Below are 14,246 nucleotides of genomic sequence, written 5' to 3'. Positions count from 1 at the left end.
CCTGTTTCCGTGCTGTATCAGTCTAACTTTCTACAATTCAAACTTGACTGTGATAGGTAAAGGAAAGCAAAAACGGGTATTAATTCTAGTTTGTGTCCATAAAAAAGTGACATGAATTTTAAATAATTGTGTCACATGAAATAGTTCACTCTTATTGTGATTAGAAATACAATGAATGCGAGCACTAAAGTGAAATATAATTGAATTAATTCAACTGTGTTTCCATGGTTAAAATAAAAATTGATTTTCACAATGATTGTGAGTTTGTACACTGCAATATATTCACATCAGTTCACGTACTGAACTATTATTGCACATTTATACCCCTTACAGAACTGAACAATAGTTACATATTAGCAACACATAGATTTTTGAAAATATATCAGTGCACTTCAAAGAAGGAGATATTTAATGTTGCTATGTGACTGTGCAATGTGTAGACATGAACAGAAATCATTGCAGTGAAAAGTAATTACAGTTCTCTGAACTTATAAGGCTGAGATTACTGTGATTATTCAAAGAGCAAAAGTCAGTTTTTGAAGCATGTTGGATGCAAAATCATTGATTCCATTGTGGGATACTTGACCTGAAAACAATAGTATTGTTACAATGGATTAAATGAAACAATGGATTAAATTAAAATATGGATCTGACTATACATGTTAGAAAGACAAACAAATTATTCTGTAATTATTATAAGGATAATGAATTCATAATAAATGTTGTAATCAGAACAAATAAGTTGACTCAACATTTTAAAAGCCCTTTGCTCTGATGTTGATTCGACATCATTAAGATCGGTAAACTGAAGACTAAAATCTAACAGCTGGATTGATGGATTGAGGACAATAAATGAGCCATTCAGTAATGATTGAAAAGAAATGACTTTTGCTCAAAATGCAGACAATACAGAAGGAATGGATTTCATTCAATTAGTTTACATGTAGAAATGTATGTTTTTAAATTATTTAATTTTATTCTGATCAATGTTCAAACATTTGTGTCTGAATTAGGAAGAAAATAAGGAGATAACGAAAGTGAATATCAAAGTGACCACAAGATACAGTCCATGACATTTGATAGAAAAAGGAATTTGCATAACTTTGTAATTATTGAACGTTGATAAACAATTAACTCCTCAGGTACTGAAGCAGTCCAACCCCAAGAACAACAGGATCTGGACAATATCCAGGTTTGGGCTGACAAGGGGCAAGTAACATGCATGCCACACAAATGCAGGCTGTGACCATCACGTATAAGAAATGACCTAACTACCATCACTTGACATTCAATGCTGTTACCATCACTGAACACCCACTATCAACATTATCCTGGGGATAATCATTGTTCAGAAACTGAATTGGTCTCACCAAACAAACACAGTGGCTACAAGAGTAATTCAACTCCTGGCTCCTGAAAGCCTGCCCAACAGCTACCAGGCACAAGTCCGGAGTGTGATGGAATACTCCCCACTTGCCTGGATTGGTGCCGCCCTAACAACACTCAAGGAACTGATGGCCACTTCCATCTCGAAGGACAAAGGCAGCAGCTAGATGGAAATACAACTACCTTCAAGTTTCCATCCAAGGTACTAACCCACCCTGACTTTGGAATATATTGCCATTCCTTCACTGTCGGTAGGTGAATGTCCAGGAAATCCCCACCCCAATGTTATTGTGGGTCAACCCACAGCAGGTTGACTGCAGCGGTTCAAGAAGACAGCTCAGTACCAATTTCTGAAGGGTAACTAGGGACGGGCAATAAATGCTGGGCCCAGACAGTGACAACCAAATCACATCAAATAAATATTAAAATAATGTCTGCAAGATCAAAACAGCTTCAACGCTGTCCTAGCTGCAATCTCTGCCTCTTCTTATTGACAATGATAAAAGGTTACCTTGCTCAACTTTCTCCTCAGTACAGTATTCCCCCCAGCCCTCTCTTATACCAACCAGCAGCATTTCCATCACCAGCAGCAACTCCGCTTCAAATATTTTGTCAGTAACTTTTCATTAACGGGTTACTTCAATTACAATGCAATCTCTACAAACAGAACAAGTACCTTTTCGGCAACAACAAATTTTCTAACAACTTTTCTTGATCTCTCTCTGCCATTCTCTTTGGTTATATGAGGTAGGGAGGGATGGGATCACCACAGTAATGTAAGATATTTGTAACACAGTGAGACAGGAAAGCTAGTATGGCTCACGTTGACTCTTAGACCCCACACAGTGGAACAACACATTCACTGCGTAATAAACACAGCACAACATTTCAACCCGGTGTGACAGGAATAAAATGTGGATCGGTTGGACAGGCTGGATTTGTTACAGCTGGAGTTTGGGAGAGTGAGGGGTGACATGACTGAAGTGTCTAAGATCCTGAATGGTTTGTTAAGGAGGATGTGGAAAGGAAGTTTCCTCTTGTGGGTCATACGTGAACTCGAGAGAACTGCTTTAAAATTAGATTCACCCTTTCAGGGCAGAGATGAGAAGATTTAATTCCTCTCAGAGGGCTGTGCAACTTTGGAACTCTCTGCCCCAGAAGGTGGGATCACTGAGTATTTTAAGATACAGGTTGATAGGTTCTTGTCAAGGGACGTTGGGGGATGATGGAACACAAATCACTAACAGATCAGGCCTGGCCTTATTGAATGATGGATGGACTTGAGGGGCTGAAACTTCACCTTCTGCTTCTTTCTCACATGACACAGGACTAAGAGCTTTGTTGGAAATTCATTCACTGGATGTGGGTGCCACTGGATATGGGCAGCATTTATTACCCAGAGGGCAGGTAAGAGTCAACCACATTGTCTGTGGGTCAGGGGTCACATGTAGACTAGATCAGTTAAGGATGGCAGCTTCATTCCCTAAAGGACATCAGTGAGCGAGTTGGATGTTTCCTGACAATCGAGAATTATTTCATCAATAGACTCATAATTCTAGATGATTATTGAATTCAAACTGCTGAAACTGACTGACCATGTGGCTGGCAGTGAATCCAACACAAGTGAATGGAAACATTGCTCAGAGTCTGGTTCTGGAACATTCAATACAACCAGGAAATGGAAAGTGAATACTTAGCTGAAAACAAGGCCACTGCTTTGTTAGAGACAAAATCAATCAATGTTCAGTTCCTGAACATTATTGACTCACAGAATATGCGAACCTGCAGAATCACAGTAAAAGGGAAGAGTAAACAACATTCTTGGCAAAGCCAGAATGAACCAACTGCTTGTATAAAAACAGCTCAGAACAAAGGGGCTGAATCCTCCACAAACTGACAAATCAGATTTGTAGATAGAGATTGGAAATCTTTAGAAAGAACCCTTCTCTGCTGATGGTGTGTGCTAGAAACCATTCTCAGAGTGAACTGCCACTTATTTCCCCTCACAAAAGGAGGTGTGTTGCTCACTTACAGACTGACTTACAGACAAAGGAAACCTGATTAGGAACTCGCAGGTTAATTAAGCTATTAGTGACAGACCATTGCACACAACAAGAGCTTAGACACAACAGATTCTAGTGAAACCAACACTGCAATGAAAATGGCAAATTAGTCTTTATAATCATGTAGCCTTTCTCAATTAAAATAATCCCAGTCAACTTCTCAACATTTTAAAACTATTAATATCAATGAATATATATTTATTTCCATTCCTAATTTCCTCGAAAAAATGTATCTGATTATTCTCTTCAAAATATATTTTAAATGGTGTATTCCAAATCACAATTCATTTCCAATTATTCTTAGAGCAAAACAACTTTCAAACTAAAATAGTTTTCATGTCAATTATGACACTGGAAACTTTGTTATGTAGTTCAACCATATTTCCAAATATTGTTTTGGTTCATTATTGCAGTGAAGCTAAAATTAAAGTCTATTTATTTTCTCTGATATCCTTCTATTACTTTATTCCCTAATAAGAATGCCTTTGGTGTAATGGGTGACAAACATTAAATAAAATTGAATTTTCATTGCAAGAACTTGTACAAAATATCACATATTATTCAGGTCATTCATTGTCGTTGATTATCTGTTATTTTCATTGTATGATCACGTTAAATTCACTTAAATAACCAAAGTAGAATTTTCACCTCTATAGATATGTAAAGTGAATGTCAAATTATTAATATTTCAAGTAAAACCAAATTTACATTTTGCTCTGTTTTATTCCAGGAATGACAGGATGTGTTACATTATTATGGGAAACAGGAACAAGTGAAGGTGGTGGCTCTCAGACGTGAGGCCTTAAAGCCAAAGGGGCAGGTGGTAGTTACAGTGGGGGAGGTACCTAGTGACTCGCTCTCCTCAGAAGGCAGTGAGGATGGTGACACTGACTGGAACGGGTTAGATGACAAAGCGCCCACGTATGGACAGAGGGACGACAATGGGTGAGATGACCCAACGCCCTATAAGGCCGTGTCTATGGCATCGCTGGGCATTCAAGCTCAACTTAGACAGTAGGGAGCAACAAAGGGAACTGAAAGAAACCAAACCTGAACCGTTTACCCGCTGAATAACAGATGTTGGTGAATGAACACCCAACCTGATAGAGAAATGGTAATAATAGGCCTTATTGTGACAATATGGATGAATTAGTAGAGGTACACAGTCTCACCGAAGGTGACGTACGGACCCTCCCTCAGCCCAAGATGCCCTGAAATGTACAGCAGAAACTGTACGTGCAATGAGAGGATGGGGTGCGAGCCGGTTCCCCCGAGAGTACAGCTGATCCATGGCACCAGGCATTTACAGATATTGCAGGGACACACTGGGGAGGGGACAGACTGAATGGGCTAAAATAACCTTGGTGACTCAGGGAACCAAGGGTAATATCGAGGATCACACAGAGAGGAAGCCTGAGGTGTGTAAGGACCACGGGGGATTACCAAACCCCAACCTGTGATGATGAAACCGGTTTGATGTATTTAAAAGATGACATGGGACACTATTTAACTGTAATTATAAACATGGGACTCTCAGTGGGAGATAATTCTAACCACATTCTGAATTGGGCCATGAGAGCTGAGGCAAACACAGAAACACAGGGGAATAGCTGCAGTACAGGGAGGGTAATCAGACCCACAATGTTACAAGGGAAGCAGGAAAGGGCACATAGACAAGGAATGTAGGCACAGAGTGGGAGATAGGTGTTCATATTGTGAGTGGCCTGTGTTCATGTAGGTATATGCATAGCCCATGAATATTCATTGACGTGCTGTTAAGGGGCCAACACTTGCATGATTCTAACACCGGAGCATCTTTGTCAGTTACCGATAAGGATTTACCCCTCACCCCCTCAATTACTAAAATGAGAGCAGTCGGAGAGGGAACCTAGGAAGCTGGATGAAGCAAACCTGCCCCGATGTAGACCGGGAGTACAACAAAACGTATTCAGATATGGAGGTGTGACACTCAAGAGGGACCATTCTGGGAGTTGCTCCTATTTATTCTAAAATGGCAACTATTGACATCAACACCCGAATTTAAACATGGGGATGCTCCGGCCAGGACTGGGACAGAAAGAAAAGGAGAGGCAACCTCATCGGAGTAACTACATTGTAGGGAGAATGGGACAGTCAGAGAATCTGGTGGGTGATAGCTCAGACCATCTCAGCGGTGTGCGTAACTCAAACAGGAAAGTGGGTTGTTATCTATCGACTCTGTAGAGATCGAGGGCCCTCTCACTCCCCACACAAACGGGATCTCATCAAAGCTGGGGCTGAAGAGGCAGTAATTGTGACAGTGATAGATTGACAGAAGCTGGAAATAGTCTGGGTCCATACCTGTGGACATTGAATGGCAGAAGAGAGTGGTGTTTACTGACCGAGAAGAACAGTCCACCAGGATACTATTACCTCAGGGATCCCACAATATTCCAGTATTACACACCGATGTGTGTTTGATGGATTTCGTCACACTGATCTTACCAACACCTCATCACCTCAAGCAGTGAGAAAGACCATATCCAGATATTATACAGATTGGATCAGGTTAGCCAGGCCAGGCTGAAAATTAACACACAGAGTGCAACTGGAAAGGTAGGGAGAGACGGAACTGGGACATCATATTGGGGAGATCAAATCAGGAAGGGAGAGGGAACAGTCCCAGCAGGAACAAAAACTATGATTATAAAATTATCTACCCACACACCATAAAGGGATCAGGCAAACTTTAGGATTGTTTAATTATTGTGGGAATTTTGTGAGGAATTATCCATAAATAGAGAACCATCACGAGCCCTGGCAGAAGCGCGGACATTAACCAGGGGTGAGGGAGGCAAAATGCACACAGTCAGCATGCCTTTGGTATAGTTCATGACTGGGCTGGGTGAAGGTATATCACCCCATCTGGGGGCCACATTGAGTATGAAGAACAGGTCAGAGAGTTAGTGGAAGCAGCTAACTTTCCCATTGAAGCAGCAATAATGAAGATTAGAGCTCACAGGAAAGTAGAAACCCCATACCAACGGGGTAGTTGGTGAGCATGGGTGAGCATACTTATTGAAACAGTGCAGACATTTGAGGAGGATGCAGTGGCAGGAGCTACAGAAGCGAGAAAGGAAAGTTTAAAGACATTTCCAGAAACAGTCCCATAGCAGGAGAAACAGGAATGGGAAAAGTATGGGGCAGTAATAGGACATAGGATGATCCAGCAGTGCCACTGTATAAGACAAACATTATGAAAAACATATCATGGGCTGGCCAATAGTGAGCAGGATAAAATGCAATATCGAATGATCAACTACAGGGGTGTTCTGGAACAAGAAGGTTTTGCCGAAGGGGTGTAGTCTGTACACGATGTGAGCCAGGGAAAACAATCAGGATAGAATGGAGGCAGCAGCAGGGACCCTGGGACTCACGGGAACAATTACAGATGGATTTTACATACATCCCATCCCAATCCCAGGGAAGGAAATCCTGCTGGGTCTTAATAAACAGGTTTACTCAGTGGGTGGAAGCATTCCCCTGCAGATTCTGACCAAGGGACACATGTTCCAGGAAATGAAGTTAAGCAGCTCTGTGGCCTGTTTGGTACTGAGCAGAAATCCCATCTCACATCCCACCCCCAGAGCTCAGGGACAGGAGAAGGAATGAAGCAGACACTGAAAGCTAGTCTGACTAAGGCCCTGACACAGACAGGCCGGGATGGGTTAGGGTACTCCCCACAATCCTAATGAAACTGACGTCAACCCCAGCAAAGGGAACTGAGCAATCCCCCTTTGAATTTGGACTATGCAGCTGCCAGAGGGTATGGTAGTGGGAGGGCAGGAGATGTACAATGGCAAGGATAGGGTGAAACAATTTGTGAAAGAACTGACAAAGCAACTGCATGAGCTGAGAGAGGAAGTTGCAGACGGACAGAGAATCAGAGACTGGGAAAGGGAGCTCATAAACATCCGAGCTGACATCCCGAACCCAGGAGATCGGGTCAGGGGGAAATATTAGTGGAACGTATGAAAGAAACACATTAAAATGCTGGACTTGGCTGGGGGAGTCACAGAATTCCAGAGAGGGAACTCTTTCATCAGGCATTAGTAAGGAGCTCTGAATAAACATTGGTCGTGCTGCTCAACACAGAACTCAAGGCTCCTCTTTGATATTTCTCCCAGTAACAGTTGTGCAGGGGTATGTTGGTGGCTGGAGGTCTGTGACCAGTGCCTCTGTTCCACAAGGGTCAGAGCTGGGACATCTGTTGTTTGTAATAAATATAAATGATTAGCCTGAAAATGTAAAAGATTTAATTAGCAAGTTTGTAGATGGCACAAAGTGAAGAAGTTGTGAATCGTGAAGAATGTTATCAAAGGAAACATCAAGGACGAGATCAGTTGGAAGGTTATGCGGAGAAATTGCAGATAGATTTTAATTCAGACAAGTGTGACGTGATGCGTTTTGGGCGGCTCATTGTAAGAGGAATGTATACACTAAAAGGAAGTGCCCTGAGTAGCATTGATATACAGAGGGATCTTCAGGTGCAAGTTCACAGCTCCCTGAATGTGGTGAAGGAGGTGGATGGCAGGCTTGCCTTCTTCTGTCAGGGGAGTGAATATAAAACTGTCATTAGGCCACCTTTGGGGGATTGTGGGCTGTGTTGGGCACCGCATTATAAGGAGGATGTGGAGGCTTTGGAGAGGGTGGGAATGGGTTTACCAGGATGTTGCCTGGATTGGGAGAGGTTGGAAAATCTTGGATTGTTGTCTTTGGAAAGTCAGTGGCTGTGGAGTGATCCGAGAGGCACAGAGTGAATAATCTGAATCGTTTTCCAAGTGGAAAGTATCAGTTCCACAGGCCATAGATTTAAGGAGAGAGGGGGCAAGTTTAAAGGAAATGAAAACCGAAAGAACAGCAGATGCTGTAAACCAGAAAGAAAAACAGAAGTTTCTGAAAAAGCTCAGCAATTCTCGCAGCATCTGTGAAGAGAAATTAGTTAACATTTCTGAGGAAGGGGGACTGGACCCGAAACATGAACTGATTTTTCTTCACAGATGCTGCATGACCTGCTGAGCATTTCCAACAACATCTGTGCAAGTTAAAAGGGAGTTGTGTCAGACAAGTTTCTTATGCAGAAGGTGGTCAGTGACTAGAATGTACTTGCCTGAGAGATGGGAAAAGCAGAAACAATCACAATGTTTAAGAGGTTTTGGACAGACAGATAAGCAGGTATGGGTTGGCAGGGATATGGATCATATACAGGCAGATGGAATCAGTTTGGAATGGCATCATGATCCACACAGACATGGTGGGCCGATTATTCCAGTGGTAAAAACAATGACTGCAGATGCTGGAAACACAGATTCTGGATTAGTGGTGCTGGAAGAGCACAGCAGTTCAGGCAGAATCCAAGGAGCTTCGAAATCGACGTTTTGGGCAAAAGCCCTTCATCAGGAATAAAAGCTTTCAGGGCAGAGGAAACGACTTGGGAGTTGCCGTGGGAGAGGGACTCCCTGAGATTCCTGTAGAGAGAGGAGGAAAACTTCTTCAAGGCACTAATTTCCAAATGGAAAAGGATTCAGGTTATTCACTTTGTCTGTGCCTCTCAGATCACTCAGGAATAAAAGAAGTGCTTTTGCCCGAAACGTCGATTTCGAAGCTCCTTGGATGCTGCCTGAACTGCTGTGCTCTTCCAGCACCACTAATCCAGAATCTGGTTTCCAGCATCTACAGTCATTGTTTTAACCTCATTGATTTTAACCCTACTGTGAATCCTCTTGCAAGGATGCCTACCTTGAAGAAGTTTTCCTCCTCTCTCTACAAGAATCTCAGGGAGTCCCATTCCCACTGCAACTCCCAAGTCGTTTCCTCTGCGCTGAAAGCTTTTATTCCTGATGAAGGGCTTTTGCCCGAAACGTCGATTATTCCAGTGCTGTACTGTTCTGTTTTCCAGGGGGGAGAATGTGTGGAGCGAGAGATAATATTCTGAGTATAATGTGTCTCTTCTTTAGAACACACAGTAAGTTGATGCATTTTGAGAGAAGCAATGTCGAAAGGCAATATATATTTGAATGGCACAGACATAGAGAGCAGGACAGCAGGAATGCGGGACAATGTGTACAAATCCTTAAAGGAGAGAGAACATAAAGTGTATTGAGTAAACGTATAGGATGCTGGGCTTCATTAATAGAGGGAATGATAACATACTCATGGAAAAGATGCTGACCATTGACAAAGTTCTAGTTAGGTCACAGTCAATCATTGCATCCAATTGTGGTCAACAGATTCCTGGTCAGGATGAGGAAGTTAAAATACCACAGAGGGGCCAGTTCCATACTTTGCTTCTCTTTCAGGATGCATTGGCGACTGAAGGGTTAAACATTCTCCTGCCAAAGGTCTTCCTGCCGTATTGTAAGAATACAAGGCCTGTACTCTTCCAATACAGACTGAACACCTCAGTAGGGGTGAGGCAGACCGAATCTTCAAAACAGAACCTCTTGGAGCCACACATGTGGATTCCACCATAACCCCAGATGGAGCAATTTGCCCTTTCTAGACAAGACGGAGAGCCCTGGGCACAACCCTGTTAAACTGCCTCCCGCTCCCATTGTCTTACCTCCCCTCCATATGAGCATAGGTAAGTGAATCCCCCATTTAATGAAAGAAGAACCCTTCTGTCTTAATCTCTTCCCATCAACACATAATCATGAACAATACGATAATCAGTTTCTGTAATCCATCACACATTATCACAGGACATTGGCATTCATCAAGCTTTGTAAATTCATAATTACCAGCTTTAAACTATGTAATGACAATCGTCCATGTGACTGATATGCCTTTGTCTAATTCTTATTAAATATACTATCTCTGTGGGTAAGGCAGAGATTCGTGAAGATGAGTCTGTACAAGTAGACACTCGGCTACTGTAGAGATGCTTTGAAATTCTTGCCAGCTGTCCGATAAGCTACTGCTGTTGTGCAGAAAACTTGTGTCGCCTGGATTTGTGGAACAAAACAGACATTAACAAGGAAGGATATGAGTGATATTCAGGGTGTGGAGTACAGACTTACTGGAGTGGTTCACTGATGAAGAAAAAACAGTCACTAGATTGATTTGAAGAGATTGCTATTTTCTTTGAAATTTTGATAAAGCTGAATAGATTATAACAGACCTAGATATAGCAGACAAAAATATCTGTATTTGATAGGTGATGGCACAAGAATTAAGATCAGATGTGAGGGTCTGAGACAGTGGGAGATGAGTAAGTGTTTCTGTTGACTGTATTGGATGGAAAAATGCAGAACATGCTGCCTATTATGGTGGTGCAAGTAGAGAAGGTCAATGATTGATAAAAACAATTAGATCAGTTCTGAGGGAAATAAACTTGCAGAGTTTGGGGTACGTATGGGGAATGAGAATATGGGATTCTGCTACAGAGAGACAGCTTGGATTTGATGGGCCTCTTTCTGTGCTATAATGCATTTTATTTGGACTTGCTTAACTTGTTCTGGTCACTGATTAAGTTGTCATTTAGGTAAATCTGCTCAGTGTTCCTACTCAGACCAATACAGGCTGTCCCTCCACAGCAGGAGATAATGGTTACTGCTTTATACTGGGTTCTTTGGGGGGGGGGGGGGTGCTAACGGTGTGTATAACAGTCTGCCAGCATTTATCTGAAATGGCAAAACCCCAGTGCAGCCAGACTAGGGATTGACTCTGGAAATGTGGGGAATGCCAGAAGGGAATTCTTTCCCCATCCCACCTGGAAACTGGCCAAACCAGTCAGACTGGGGAGCTGTTCACTTGCAATGTGTGTGGGGGGGGATTCACTCAGGCATCCATCCTGCTGAGACAAAAGTCAATTTACTGATAGCCACAGTTGAAGGATCTTTTTTCTCTTTTTTTCACGCCAAATAATGAACAATGGTTTTGGCAGCTCATAACGCTGTGCACATAGAGATCTTAGCTTTGGAAATGTTCACAACATTGCTGACCATGTACAGATTCAGACTGGGTACAGATTTTTATTTTCCTTTATTCATTCACAGGATGAGGGTGTCGCTGGCCCGGCAGCATTTACTGCCCATCCCTAATTGCCCAGAGGGCAGGTAAGAGTCGACCACATTACTGTGGTCTGAGGTCACAATGTAGGCCAGACCAGGGAAGGATGGCAGCTTCTTTCCTGAAAGGGCATTAGTGATCCAGATGGGTTTTTCTGACAATTGATTAATGGTCATCATTAGACTCTAAATTCACAAGTTTTTTTTATTGAATTCAAATCCGCCCCCCCCCCCCCAATCTGCTGCAGCAGGAGGCTTTGAACCCAGGTCTCCAGAACACTATCTGGGGTTTTAGATTAACTGTCTCGCGACAATACCGCTCGGCCAATCCTTCCCCACATCGCTGTCCATCTGTACAGAGTGAACAGTGATTTTCTGGTTCATCAGAACTGGGTAATCACACATACGTTTGCTCAATGATTGCAGAAGTTGGATGTTGATTGGCAATTGAAATCCATCTCTGAACCATGTATTCGGGGGTTTGTTTCTGCTGATGATTGGAAGCACCATCAGTCTTGTTATCTTTTGGGGATAAAAACAGTTTCAATTAGCTTTCTGTTAAATGCATGGCAATCAATTCTATCTCACAACTCTCAGGCAGATTAGTTTCTTTTGAAGGGTTCTCCATCTCCCCAACCTCCTCCATCCTCACCCCCAACAGTACAATAATCTCATAGAGTCTCTTTATGATTATGAATGAGACAATCTGATCAGCTGCTTCTTTCCCTACTCCTATGTCAAGTTGGATCTTAATCTCCCCTTACTGCAGTTGTGATCCTGCATCATTGTACAGTGTTACTCGTATTTCATGTCTTGGCCTATCAGTGTTCATGAAACTGCATGTAGTATATGGGGCCAACAGTGTAAGAGTTTAGCTCTTTCCTTCCAACAACAGCAGTAGAATTGTACTCCAACAAAACTTACAGAATCACGGCCAAGCATATCCCCCAACTTACCTCTTACCATCAAACCAGTGTTTCAATCCTCTTTCAACTGAGAGAATTCAGGAGGGCATGTCAGTGACAGCAGCATGAAGACCTAAAAATGAGGTGTTAACCTGATGAAGTTCCCAAAGAGGATGACTTGTGTGCCTAACAGCATAAGCAGCAAGTGATCGACAGAGTGAAGCAATCCAGGAAACAACAGAACAGATCTAAGATCTGCAGTCCAACTAAATCCAGTTGTGAATGAAGTCAGAGCACAACTGGAGTTCTGAGGACAGTTCTCTTCAAGATATTAACCAACAAGAATGTCAGACTGGATTAATTATCATAAACCTCAAGTCCTTTTGATATTCATATATTTACAATCAGTGTTCAATTCACCAAATGTAGCTGAAGGTAAAGATAATCTTCAAGTGATTGTAACAGTGGAGACATCTTAAGACTTGATCAGCAAATTAAAGCCTGTTGTGTTTAGATAGTAATATTTTTAAAGAGATTTTAAAAAGTAAGGTGACTTGAGTATAAAGGAAGAAGTTGATTGTTGGGTAGCTGATAATGTTGTTTTAATCTGAAGTTAATTTAGGATTAGTTAACAAATAAACACATGGGAGGGAATCCCAGGGCCATTGAGTGCACATCCAGTTCCATGTGGGAAAACCAGGACACTTTTTGTGTGAGGGACAACCACAGGAACACGGAGGTGACATGGGAAATGACAGGAACACTTGTTTGACTGCGGTTAAAGTACTGCACACATTTCTGATCCCCTTATTCCAGGGTTAATGTGATCACACCAGAGAGGGTACACAGGAGATTGATCAGAATATTTCTACAATTGGAAAATTTCTGCTCTGAGGAAAGGTTGGATAGGCTGGGGATGATTTCCGAGGAGGATGAGCTGAGATTTAATTGAAGTGATAAAATGCTGAGGAATCCAGGTCGAGTGGATAGGAAGGAGCTATTCATTAACTGAGAGGTCAGAAACTGGAGGATTTAGATTGAAACTAATTCCCAGAAAGAAGTGGGGGGGGGGGGGGGGGGGGAGAATTCATTTCACTCAGAGATGGTGGGGAGCAGGAACTCATTGATGGGGTGACAGAGGCAGTAACCAGCATCACATTAGAATAAAAGGACATGGATGTAACTGAGATGCTGGAACCTGCAGGGCTGCGGACTAAAGTCTGCAGAATGGGATCATTGTGATTTATTTAACATTTCTCCAGAATATTAAACTCAAGTCCAATTTGAGAATTTATAAACATCACCCGACCTGAATTCCAAATGTCAGAATAAATTTATCAGAAAGTTACAGCACAGATCGAGGCCACTTGGCCTATCCTGCATGTGTTGGCTGTAATAGAATGACCCAGGCTTTACAGCATTCTGTACTCACCAATGAGAGCAACAATTTCAGACTGTGTACTCTGCCCTCTATGTTGTTATAATCTGTTTTTTCAATGTATTTCTTAGACAGCTGCTCACCTTGTTTCCTGGTTTCTTTCCCAGCCCTAACTCCATTCCCCATGGCCTTGAGGGACTACCATTTCTGCAATTTAATCTCTCCTGCCTTCCCCCGTGTGACAGACTGTCTTTTTATCCTTGTCTCCCTTCCACCTTGCTCACAACTTGTTACAGTTCTGATGGTTCCCAGACCTCTGACTTCACTGCGCTCCCTGGGTCAGTGGCACGAGTTTTGAATTCTCTTCCTCATGAAATAATCAGAAATCTTTCTGGCTGCAGTTTTCCACAGATTTTATTTTGAAAGAAAAAGGGGATTTGCGTCAGAGTCAAGTATTTCTGAGCCT

This window comes from Chiloscyllium punctatum, chromosome 50 (assembly GCF_047496795.1).
Source record: "Chiloscyllium punctatum isolate Juve2018m chromosome 50, sChiPun1.3, whole genome shotgun sequence".
Taxonomy (NCBI): domain Eukaryota; kingdom Metazoa; phylum Chordata; class Chondrichthyes; order Orectolobiformes; family Hemiscylliidae; genus Chiloscyllium; species Chiloscyllium punctatum.
Note: the sequence above shows the minus strand (reverse complement) of the source record.